Source organism: Clupea harengus, unplaced genomic scaffold (assembly GCF_900700415.2).
Source record: "Clupea harengus unplaced genomic scaffold, Ch_v2.0.2, whole genome shotgun sequence".
NCBI lineage: Eukaryota > Metazoa > Chordata > Actinopteri > Clupeiformes > Clupeidae > Clupea > Clupea harengus.
The window spans coordinates 8,067-18,998 of NW_024880111.1; the positions used below are offsets into that span (position 1 = coordinate 8,067).

A 10,932-nucleotide genomic window follows, 5' to 3' on the forward strand; every position below is an offset into this window, starting at 1 on the left:
AGAACCACTATTTTAAAGGGCACCAGAGCATTTCCTTTGAAAACATCAGCCCTAGTTAAAAGTGTTTCTGTAGCTCATTCATCAGGTCTTCAAACAGCTCGCTCCTCTGCGTCCCCAAAACCAAGCTCCGCACCATGGGCGACCGGGCCTATTATGCTTATGTTAATTCATTTGAATTTTATTGTATTATTATAGTTAGTTTCTAATATGTTGGCACTCTGAGATTCTTTTGAATAAAGAGTGCATAACAAATAAAATGAATTATTATTATTATATTTAAATTTGTATTATTTTTTATACAAATATTTTTTTCAGTAATGACTGCGTGTACAATGAAGTAATTTAGGTACTGAAGAGCTATTATGCTGATAAGGAGAGTTTTCAGTTTAACTTGGAGAACAAAGTAGTGTGTACTATCTCTGTCTCCATTTTAGAACTGTCCCTGACTAGTTTTTGGATCATAACAAATTGTATTACTTTCTTTCTCTCTCTCTCTCTCTCTCTCTCTCTCTCTTAGGCTCTCTGATTGTCTCATCTCAGAAAAGGGTTGTATTTGTCTGGCTTCAGCTCTTTCTTCAAACCCCTCCCACCTAAAAGAGCTGGATCTGAGCTACAATTATCCCGGAAAATCAGGACTGAAGCTGTTATCTGTTAGACTGGAGGATCCTGTCTGTAAACTGGAGAAGCTTAAGTAAGCGAAGAAAGAAATCCCAATATTTTACTTTTCTGCATTATTCGTGTGAGATCAAATCAGTTTCTTCATACCTAGTGTAGTGATGTATGATTGAAGATGTATTTAAATAGCTACTTTATCAACTTAGATGTAGGTCACTTCTTTGACACAGTGTCCAATATTGCAAATATGAATTTAAACTGTCCCTTTTGCAAAGTGGTCCAGATAAATAATGCGAGGATTAGAGGTCAGGCAGGGAAGGTGGCAGGCAGGTAAGTGGACTCCAAAGGAATCCAGAAGTCCAAATAAATGATATGGTAGCAAAGGGATTAGTCAATGAATAGGCAGTTGGTATAGGTAAAAACTAGTCCCAATTAGGCAAGAAATTGGCAAAATAGGCATAAAGAACTATATTTACTCTACATCTTCCTGATTCCTTTGTTCCTTTGTCCTTGTTTCTCTGGTGTCAAAGGTCAAGGTCCATCTTAACCTGACTGCCTTCCTTCACATAATTAAACTAAGAGCACCAGTGCAAAATACAGCGGCATTCAATGCAATCAAATATTCACCATTGCTCATATAGCCATTTTAATTAGATTTATCAGAAATATCATTCTTCTTACAAGAATACATATGTATCTTTCCTTAAATTATCATTTAATCATGTAGTTATCTATCTATACTATTAACTATTCAAATGAAAAAAATGACAGATCTTATCTGTTTTAGAAGAGTATATGTGTGACTGTGTTTCTGTTACAGAACTGACCATGCTTCAGTAAGCAGAGCTCGACCACGTTTGCTGAGATGTAAGTCTTAATGGTTAATTCAGTAACTGTATGAATTGGGATCATTCACAGACATATGTTCTGTGTGTTCAGTCTGTAGTCTGTCTTCACTGAGTTTTATGCCTGTTGTAGCTGTTACCACTGCACACTTCACAATGATGCACACCAATGGATGGGTGTGTGTGTGTGTGTGTGTGTTTGTGTGTGCCTGTGTGTATCTGTGTGTGTGCCAGGGTCACAGCAATTAATGAGCCCAAGGCTTTTATTTCCAATATCAAATAATTTGGGAAGTGTTCAGCTCTTAAGAAATCTAGAAAGTAAGATTAAGATGTTTACAAAGCATTTTTAACACTCCTCAGAGGACAGTAAGGGGTGGGGATGCATCCAAATGTGTTATTTGGGAAAGCACAGATAATGCGATGTAAATAGATTACTTCTACCCAAAATTGTTCATTGGTGTAAAAAAAAAGTCAGCTCTATGACTTCACATCAGTGCATCAACTATGAGCTACTATGTTTCGTGAGAGCAATTCATATCATCATTGTCACGGTCTTCAAGCGACTCAGAGACCTGAATGGATTGATTTTATTGGAAACAGCCAGTACAGGGGGAAACATGGGAAATAACAGGGAGAACACAAAAATAATGCTCAGAAGATAAAGTCCATAGGCACAATGACCAACAAAACACATAGCTCAGGAGGTTTTTACAGTTTTTCTCGATTGCTTACACACATTTAGCGAATCATGGGTCAACTTAATCTAATGCTCACATCTTCTTTGCACAGCAAGAGTCTTCTCTGGCGAATGGGTTAACTATTTCTCAATGCTTTCACACAAATTTCTTTGACTTTTAACACACTTTTTAAAACAGTTAACACACTTCTCAGAGAAAGACACAAAACCTTATTGAATAACCATGTCAACACATTGCAGACACTTAGTAGCATCCTACTGAAACTGCTCTCTATATTCTAAATATCATCAGCACCTGTGTGAACTCTGTGCACAACTAATCAAGTAGTTCTCAACCTCTAAAAGAGGTCAATAGATTGATTTTGATGCCAAGCATGGATCGAGGAGGCCGCCATCAAAAATAGTACAATGGGCTGTAAATACTGTAAATATACAGTAATCAGAATTCTACCGTACATGTTGTAAATTACTTTAGTGAAACTACAGTACTACATTGTATTGTGGCAACACACTTTACAAAAGTATAGAAATGGTTGTTACCAAGAGTGCAAATACAATGAAACACAGTACAGTAAATTGACTGTAAAGGCCAGCAAAGTGTCATTGTCATTGCCGAACGTACAAACAATTGATGTGACAGTATGACGGCTCAAGTTTGGCTGAACCCTTGATTGACTACGTGATTAATGACTGTTGCCCTAATTTCATTAGAGCATCTTACATGAATGCCACACAGGGGCCCCTCTATTTCTACTATGGTCTCGTCCTAGTCCTTGCTGAGGTACACACTGGCCCACACTGGTGGCAGGGGGAGACTGTTCACTGCAGAACAGATTTGACCTTTTTACTGTATATTGAAACCTGTCATTTTGACTTCTTACAGTATCCAATCTAATGTGGAAAAATTACTGCAGTAAATATTTTTGTGTCAGAATCTTTGCCATTTTATACACAGTAGAACAAATGTAAAATCAATGGTGTTGACAGGTCCTTGTTTAGAATATCTTTTACAGTATTTAGCAATACAAAAACAGAACTACAATATTTTATGTATACAAATTATCAGATTTCAAATACTTTCTGACAGTATATTGTCAAGAGTTCTCAGTACAAAACCCAAATTGTAGTATGTTGTCAGTGGTAAAATAGTCAATGCTGTGAGGGTGTTGCACAAAAGTTGAAGTGATGGATTCGGAGGTTGATATTGATAGCTGTAGTTTGAATTTTGTTATCCATTGTTATATAAATGAGAAAACATACATTTTCAATTGAGCACAAATTGTAGGTTTTGATGGAAATGTTTGGTTTTGATGGGTGTGTGATAACTTTTGAGAAGGTGGTGTCATTCTGCAAACATCAAATAGTGTTTTGGTTATTTCATCTTCTGTTAAGGGCTGTGTGTGAGCTGTTTTGAAAAAGTAAACAGTGAATGGAAAAATGTGCCAAAGCAATCGAGAAAAACTGTAATAGGGAAAAAATAAGGTAAACAAGGAACGGGAACGCTGGAACACAGGAGCTAGGGAGAGGACGCAGATAATTAGAATGACCTGTAAGTCAGGGAGGAAGACAGGAACGATCGCAGGAGTTGAAGAGTCCGGAGCTTAAATCTTCTGGAGTTCAGTCCTTTTACAGTTTTTCACAGTTGTTAACACCCAAAAAGCGAAAATTCGGCACAATTTGCACAACCTTCACTTCATGTACCAATCGCTCAACCCAATTTGGCACTACTTCACACTGCCTTATCTGCATTAGACTCTGATTTTCTTTGTTAACACTCTGATGTCAATTACACATCACCTTGTTGTCAAAACACAACACACAATGTTCAGTTGTTGCACAAGTAAAATCTCAAGTAAAATCTCAAAGCATCAACCTACAACACACAAATAGTCAAATCTCTAAACATTCAAGTCTGTTGAGCAATTTGCAATCAGGACTGCAGCATAAAAGTGCCTTGAGCCTCTGTTTTGTTTGATGAGCAATGGAGAACGTGGCAGATAACGACAACCAGAGAAGGAGAGGGGTAAGAGTGAGAGGAGGAGGAGGAAGAGGAGGCAGAGGAGGAGGAGGAAGAGGAGGACAAGAAGGAGGAGGGAGAGGAAGAGGAAGCAGAGGACAGAGAGAAGTAAGAGGAGGAAGAAGAGGAGGACAAGAAGAAGGAGGAGGGAGAGGAAGAGGAGGCAGAGGAGGAGACGGAGGACAAGGGGGAGGAGAAGGACAAGGAGAAGAAGGAGAAGGAGGAGAGAGAAGAAGGAGAATGGTGATCTCAAATGAAATCCGGGCAACTGTTGTAGACCATGTTCTCAACCATGGGTTGAGCATGAGGGAGGCTGGCCAGAGGGTCCAACCTAACCTCAGCCGCTTCACAGTTGCTGCCATCATTGAGCAGGCCGGTTTACAGTATTGTACTGTTGTCTCTGTGTGCCAGAATAAACCTTTTTTTGCTGCATATTTGTGTGCTGTTTGACTATGAAAAAAATAGGCCTACACTGAGACATTTTACAAAAGGAGAAATGGCTCATTCTCCAGAGTCATTGTCATTCGTATGGTGTGTTCCAATTCGATGATTGTGTTTTCAATTTTGCCCTTCCGTGTGCTGTAAATGCTTGGTAGTGTGCAGCAAATGCTTAGTTGTGTGTACTCAATGAATGTATGTGTGTGTCTTTTGAAAAAATGGCTGTGTGTACCAAATGAAAACACGAGTTCCATTTTGTGAACAGTTAAGAGATTTGATGGCAAAGAGTCATCTTGCAAAGGGAGTGTCAGGTTTAGCTCTTTGTGTGAGAGGTTTTCAGTTTTCTGTGTTCAGTTTTGAGAAAGCCGTTATTGTTTTGAAAAACGTGTGTTAGCAATTGTGAAAAACTGTAAAACGAGGCCAGACAGGGAAGTGAGGGGATTGAGGAGTTTATATAGTGGAGAGAGTGACAGGTGCAGGTAATCAGCCAATCAGGGGACTGGGAAGGTGAATCAGGAGGGGGTGTGGCAGGAGCAGGGCGTGGCAGGAGCAGGGCTCAGCGCTGGCGTGATAATCATATACCACAAGATAAAAATATCTCATATTTTAACTCCTCTCTTCTCTGAATAAAGAATTATTTAAACTCTAATGATGATGATGATTGATTAAGACATTTTTCATATCATTCCTCTCATTTCTCCAACTCCCCTTGGTCACTTCTCACAAATCATCTCTATATATACATGGACTGGGGGAAATGCAAGGCTGATTCAAATGTCATGAGAAACCACCACTTTCAAGAATGCCTTCCCATCAGAACAGGGAGAGAAAGATGTTGTTATAAAGTTTATACTTTTCCCATATAGTGAATATGTCGTCACTGCGACCTAAATATTTACACTGATTCAGACCCCTCTGAAACACACAACACGAATAAAGTTTAGCAATTTTATTCTAGAGGGCCGGCCGCCACACACACACTTGTTTGCACACAGTTCCTGGGCAAAATGAAGCACATGGTATAGACCCAGCCTATCGCCACATAACCCAACCAAATCAGACACAGGATACACAACACACACAATTATAATACAACAAACACATGACTACACAAATTAATAAACAACAATAATTCCCTAGACTGACATGTGACACATACATATGTTTTGTTTTTCACAAGACTTCCAGTGCAAGAGCTCATTTCTAAAACTAAATCTTCAACCCCTGCCCTTGCTGATGTTTTATCACCCTTCTCACTGGCTACCCCTCGTGTGTGTATATGTTACATTTACATTTAGTCATTTAGCAGACGCTTTTGTCCAAAGCGACGTACAAGGGAGAGAACAGTCAAGCTAAGAGCAATAAAAAGCATGGTGTAACAATAAATACTACTTTACATGAGAATTAGAAAACAACGACCTAGAAAAAAGGAAAAAGAAGTGCAGGAATGTAACTGCTGAAGTGCAAGTTAAGCGCTAGTCAGGTGCCAGTTAGGAAGGGAGGTGCTCTCTGAAGAGTTGGGTCTTCAAAAGCTTCTTGAAGGTAGAGAGGGACACCCCTGCTCTGGTAGTACTAGGCAGTTCGTTCCACCAACGTAGAACTACAAATGAGAATAGTCTGGATTGCCGTGCTTGCACAGACGGCAGTGCCAAACGACGCTCACTAGACTAGCGCAGCGTCCTGGGTTTAACATTTGCCCTTACAAGAGCATTTAGGTAGGTGGGAGCAGAACCAGCAAGCACTCTGTAGGCAAGCATAAGTGACTTGAACTTAATGCGAGCAGCTACTGGCAGCCAGTGGAGCTCAATGAGTAGCGGGGTGACGTGTGCCCTTTTCGGTTAGTTGAACACCAGACGCGCCGCCGCGTTCTGGATCATCTGAAGTGCTTTCACCACGCAAGCCGGCAGGCCTGTTAGGAGGGCGTTGCAGTAGTCCAGGCGGGAACTCACCAAGGTTTGCACCAGCAGCTGGGTGGCATACTGGGTTAGGTACGGCCTGATTTTGAGTCAATATTGATATTGATGTTATGGTGGATGACCTGTTTGGCTGGGAAGACCATCAGCTCCGTTTTGGCCAGGTTCAGCTGAAGGTGGTGATTTTTCATCCATGTGGTGTGGTATCATGAGAGGCTTTACCACTAAGCTGGGTGTAGGGCAGTGCGTAATTAACAGGACAGAGCAGGCAAAAGTGCTTTCAAACGAGGATCAGGTTTATTCACCAACACAAAGTCTTTCAGGAAGCAAACATAAAAGTTCTTCAAAGAAAAAAACATAGGCTTCATAAAGTTGCTCCTCACTTACATCCCACCCACTGTAGTTGCAGCTTAAAGTTCCTCCGTCCAGGTCCTTCCCGGCTTGGGGCTAGCCTTCCCCCTTCCGGATGCGGCTTAGCAAGCGCTTCAGCAAGCGTTTCCACAACGGCTTCACCCGCACGTCAAGTGCTCTCTGTTCTCCCTTCTGGCTCTTCCTGCTCTCGTGGCTCGCTCTCTCACAACAGGCACCACCTGTCTTAAATGCTTCGTCCATCAGGTGCCTTAAGCAACTACACCTGGTTGGGTTCTGCTGCATTCTGGGAGATGTAGTGCCACTGGCAGCCATCTTGTGGTGTGGCAGCCAGACCTCCACACGAACACCACACCCCTCTGCCAGCTGGCCCATCGTGATGCCACAGTGGATATATCAGCCAGACAGTCCGAGATCCGCGCCGAGACCGTGGTGTCCTCAGGAGGGAAAGACAGAAACAGTTGAGTATCATCGGCATAACAGTGATAGGAAAACCCATGCGAGCGGATGATAGGGCCCAACGAGGTGGTGTAAATGGCAAAGAGAAGTGGTCCCATCACCGAGCCTTGGGGCACCCCAGTGGTGAGGAGGTGAGGTACAGACAGCTGACCTTGCCAAGACACGTTGAACGAGCGCCCAGTGAGGTAGGATTCAAACCAGGAGTGCGCATTGCCAGAAATGCCCATACTTGACAGTATGGACAGAAGGATGCGGTGGTTGACTGTATTAAACGCAGCTGATAAGTCAAGCAGGACGAGAGCCGAGGATTGAGCTGCTGCTCTAGCTGTTTTTAAGGCCTCCGTTACAGACAACAGGGCTGTTTCGGTGGAGTGACCGCTTTTGAATCCAGACTGGTTTGGTGTGGTGTGGTGTGTTTGGAATGTGAGGTTGTGTGTGTGTGTAATGCTGTGCTGTGTTTGGAATGCGAGGTTGGGTGTGTGTGTATTGGCGTACTGTATTTGGAATGTAGTGTGTCTGTGTATTGTTGTGCTGGGTTAGGAATGTGTAGTTGTGTGTGTGTGTGTGTGTGTGTGTGTGTATTTGCATCCTGTGTTTGGAATCTTTGTGTGAGTGAGTGTGTGCTTGTGTGTGTTTGCGTATTGGTATGCTGTGTTTTGGAATATAGTGTGCCTGTGTGTTTTGTGTGTGAGTGTGTGTTGGGCGTGTGTGTGGGTTTGTGTGTTGTTGTGCGTGTGTGTGTGTGTGTGTGTGTGTGCATTGGTGTGATGGGCGTGTGGGTTTGTGTGTTGGTGTGCTGTGTTTGGAATGTAGTGTGTGTGGGTGTGTGTATTGGTGTATTGTGTTTGGAGTGGGTAGTGGTGTGTTTTTGTGTGTGTGTGTGTGTGTGTGTGTGTGTGTGTGTGTGTGCTGTTTTTATAATGTCTAGTTGTGTCTGTTTCTTCACGTGTTTGTAATGTAGTGTGTTTGTGTGTGTGTGTGTATTGGTGTGCTACATTTGGAATGTACTCTCTCTCTCTGTCTGTGTTTGGAATATGTAGTTGTATTTTGTTTGTGTTTGTATATGTGTGTGTATTTGTGTGCTTTGTTTGTAATATGTAGTGGTGTGTGTGCGTGTTTGTGTGTGTATTGGTGTACTGTGTGATTTTGTGTATTGGTGTGCTGTGTTTGGAATGTGGTATAGTGTTTTGTGTGTGTGTGTGTGTGTGTGTGTTTATTGGTGTGCTCAGTTTGGAGTGTGAAGTAGTGTGTGTGTGTGTGTGTGTGTGTGTGTGTGTGTGTGTGTGTTTGTATGTACTGTTGAGTTGTGTTTTAAGAATGTAGGTGTGTGTTGTGATTTGAATATGAAGTTGTGTGTATGTGTATTGGTGAATATAGAATATGAATGTGAAATAGAGAGAGGGTGTGTGTGTGTGTGTGTGTTACGACCCAGCTCGTGAGTCACAACATAATTTTGAGACAGACCACAGAGTTGTACAAAAATAGCATTTATTTCTATAACACTAAAACACAGCGTAAAATAGTAAGTGCCAAGCACCAAAACCCAATAGTGTGCACACCAGCATCAAACGCCTGGTGAGCATGCAAGGCCTCCTTCTGAGGGCAAACTGCCTGGCTTTTATCCACACCTCCCCAGGTGTGGACAATCAGGCTAATTATGCCCATTCACCACCTAAAAGCTGTTGCACTGCCACCGCAAAGCCAGTAGGGGTGTAGAGGGGCGTAATTAGCCTGATTGTCTACACCTGGGGAGGTGTGGATAAAAGCCAGGCAGTTTGCCCTCTGCCCTTTGATGCTGGTGTGCACACTATTGGGTTTTGGTGCTTGGCACTTACTATTTTACGCTGTGTTTTAGTGTTATAGAAATAAATGCTATTTTTGTACAACTCTGTGGTCTGTCTCAAAATTATGTTGCGACTCACGAGCCGGGTCGTAACATAATTTAGAACTAGTGACACTTGAGTTTGATAGGGTTTGTTCATTGGCATATTTCTCGGGCCTGCATGCTGAACTTTCAGTAGCTGTTTTTATCTGGCTTGTGGTAAGCCTTTGTAGTGTATGAGCATGGGGCTCTTAAACTATTGGCTTCTGATGGGTTTGGTGTTCATGGCAGGAAGGCTATATACCTTTGGTGAGCAACCCTGTGTGTTGAGTGTTGCAACTGTGTGTGTGTGTGTGTGGACTTGCCCACTTCGTGCATTTTTAGATTACCTAGATGGGAATGTTCATGAGGTGAGTTTTGTGTGTTCGGTGACCATTTAAGTGTTGTGGAGATGTCAGCCCCATTGTAAATCACAGGTGACTGTTATTAGCCAGGTGAAGGCAATCATTTAGTTTGTGTGGTAGTGAGCCACACTAGTTGTGATTGTGGGTGTGGTTTTTCCAATCTTGATTGGTCACGTGTGTTTGTTCGTGCTGCATTGAACTTGGTAGACTCTAGTAACATGTTGTGGTATGGGACCACTGTGTGTGTGACCTTTTTGTTGTGGTGACAACAGTGCACGTTTTGTTGGGTTTGTGTGTTGCTACTGTGGTAGTAGTAACTGTGTGAATAATCCGTTTGTGACCGTTGTGCTCCACTTTGTGTGGGTCACTTGTTACTAGTTTTGTGTGTTCAAGTGCAGCTTGTGTTTGGACCTCTTGTGCATGTTCATGGTAATGGTATCCATGTATGTTTGTTGGGCGAGTCTACTTGGTGAGAGCTTATGGTTCTATGGGGAGGTGTCTTGACGGCCATCTCGGCCTTAAAATCGTCTTTGATGACAGTTTGTGTGTGTTTGTGTGTGTGTTTGTGTGTGTGTGTGTGTGTGTGTGTGTGTGTGTGTGTGTCTCTCTGTGTGTGTGTGTGTGTGTGTGTGTGTGTGTGTGTGTGTGTGTGTGTGTGTGTGTGTGTGTGTGTGTGTTAGTCAGTCAGCAGCAGCAGCTGTCACTCCCCATATTCTGATGATGTTGTTCTCTCCTCTCTCCTCTTCTCTTGTCTGCAGATGCCTGTGAGCTCACACTGGACCCAAACACAGCATTCAGACGTCTCTCTCTCTCTGAGGGGAACAGAAAGGTGACAAGTGTGGATAAGGAGCAGCCGTATCCTGACCACCCAGAGAGATTTGACTGCTGGTGGCAGGTGTTGTGTAGAGAGGGTCAGTCTGGACGCTGCTACTGGGAGGCTGAGTGGAGTGGGGGTGAGGCTCATATAGGAGTGGCATATAAAAGCATCCAGAGGAAAGGGAGGGGTAATAACATCAAACTGGGACAAAATGACAAGTCCTGGAGTCTGTACTGCTCTCATGACCGTTACTCTGTCTGGCACAATAATAAAGACACTCACATACCTGTCCCCTCCTCCCACTCCAGCACAGTAGGAGTGTACCTGGACTGGCCGGCCGGCTCTCTGTCCTTCTACAGCGTCTCCTCTGACACACTCACCCACCTGCACACGTTCCACTCCACATTCACTGAGCCCCTCTATCCTGGGTTTAGGGTTTGGGGTTACAACTCCTCAAGTGTCTCTGTGCCAGATCACATGACCTCCCCATGCTGCAGGAACACAGGAGTCACCCACTCCTATTCATACACAAGTGT

General features: G+C 43.0%; 1 long non-coding RNA gene across 1 annotated transcript; it reads left to right on the forward strand.

Moving 5' to 3' along the window:
- Nucleotides 1-523: 523 nt before the first annotated feature.
- Nucleotides 524-10,575, forward strand: LOC122131293. Its single transcript, XR_006152056.1, has 3 exons — nt 524-691; nt 1,436-1,482; nt 10,338-10,575. It is a non-coding gene; the product is annotated as an uncharacterized LOC122131293 (long non-coding RNA).
- Nucleotides 10,576-10,932: the final 357 nt, after the last annotated feature.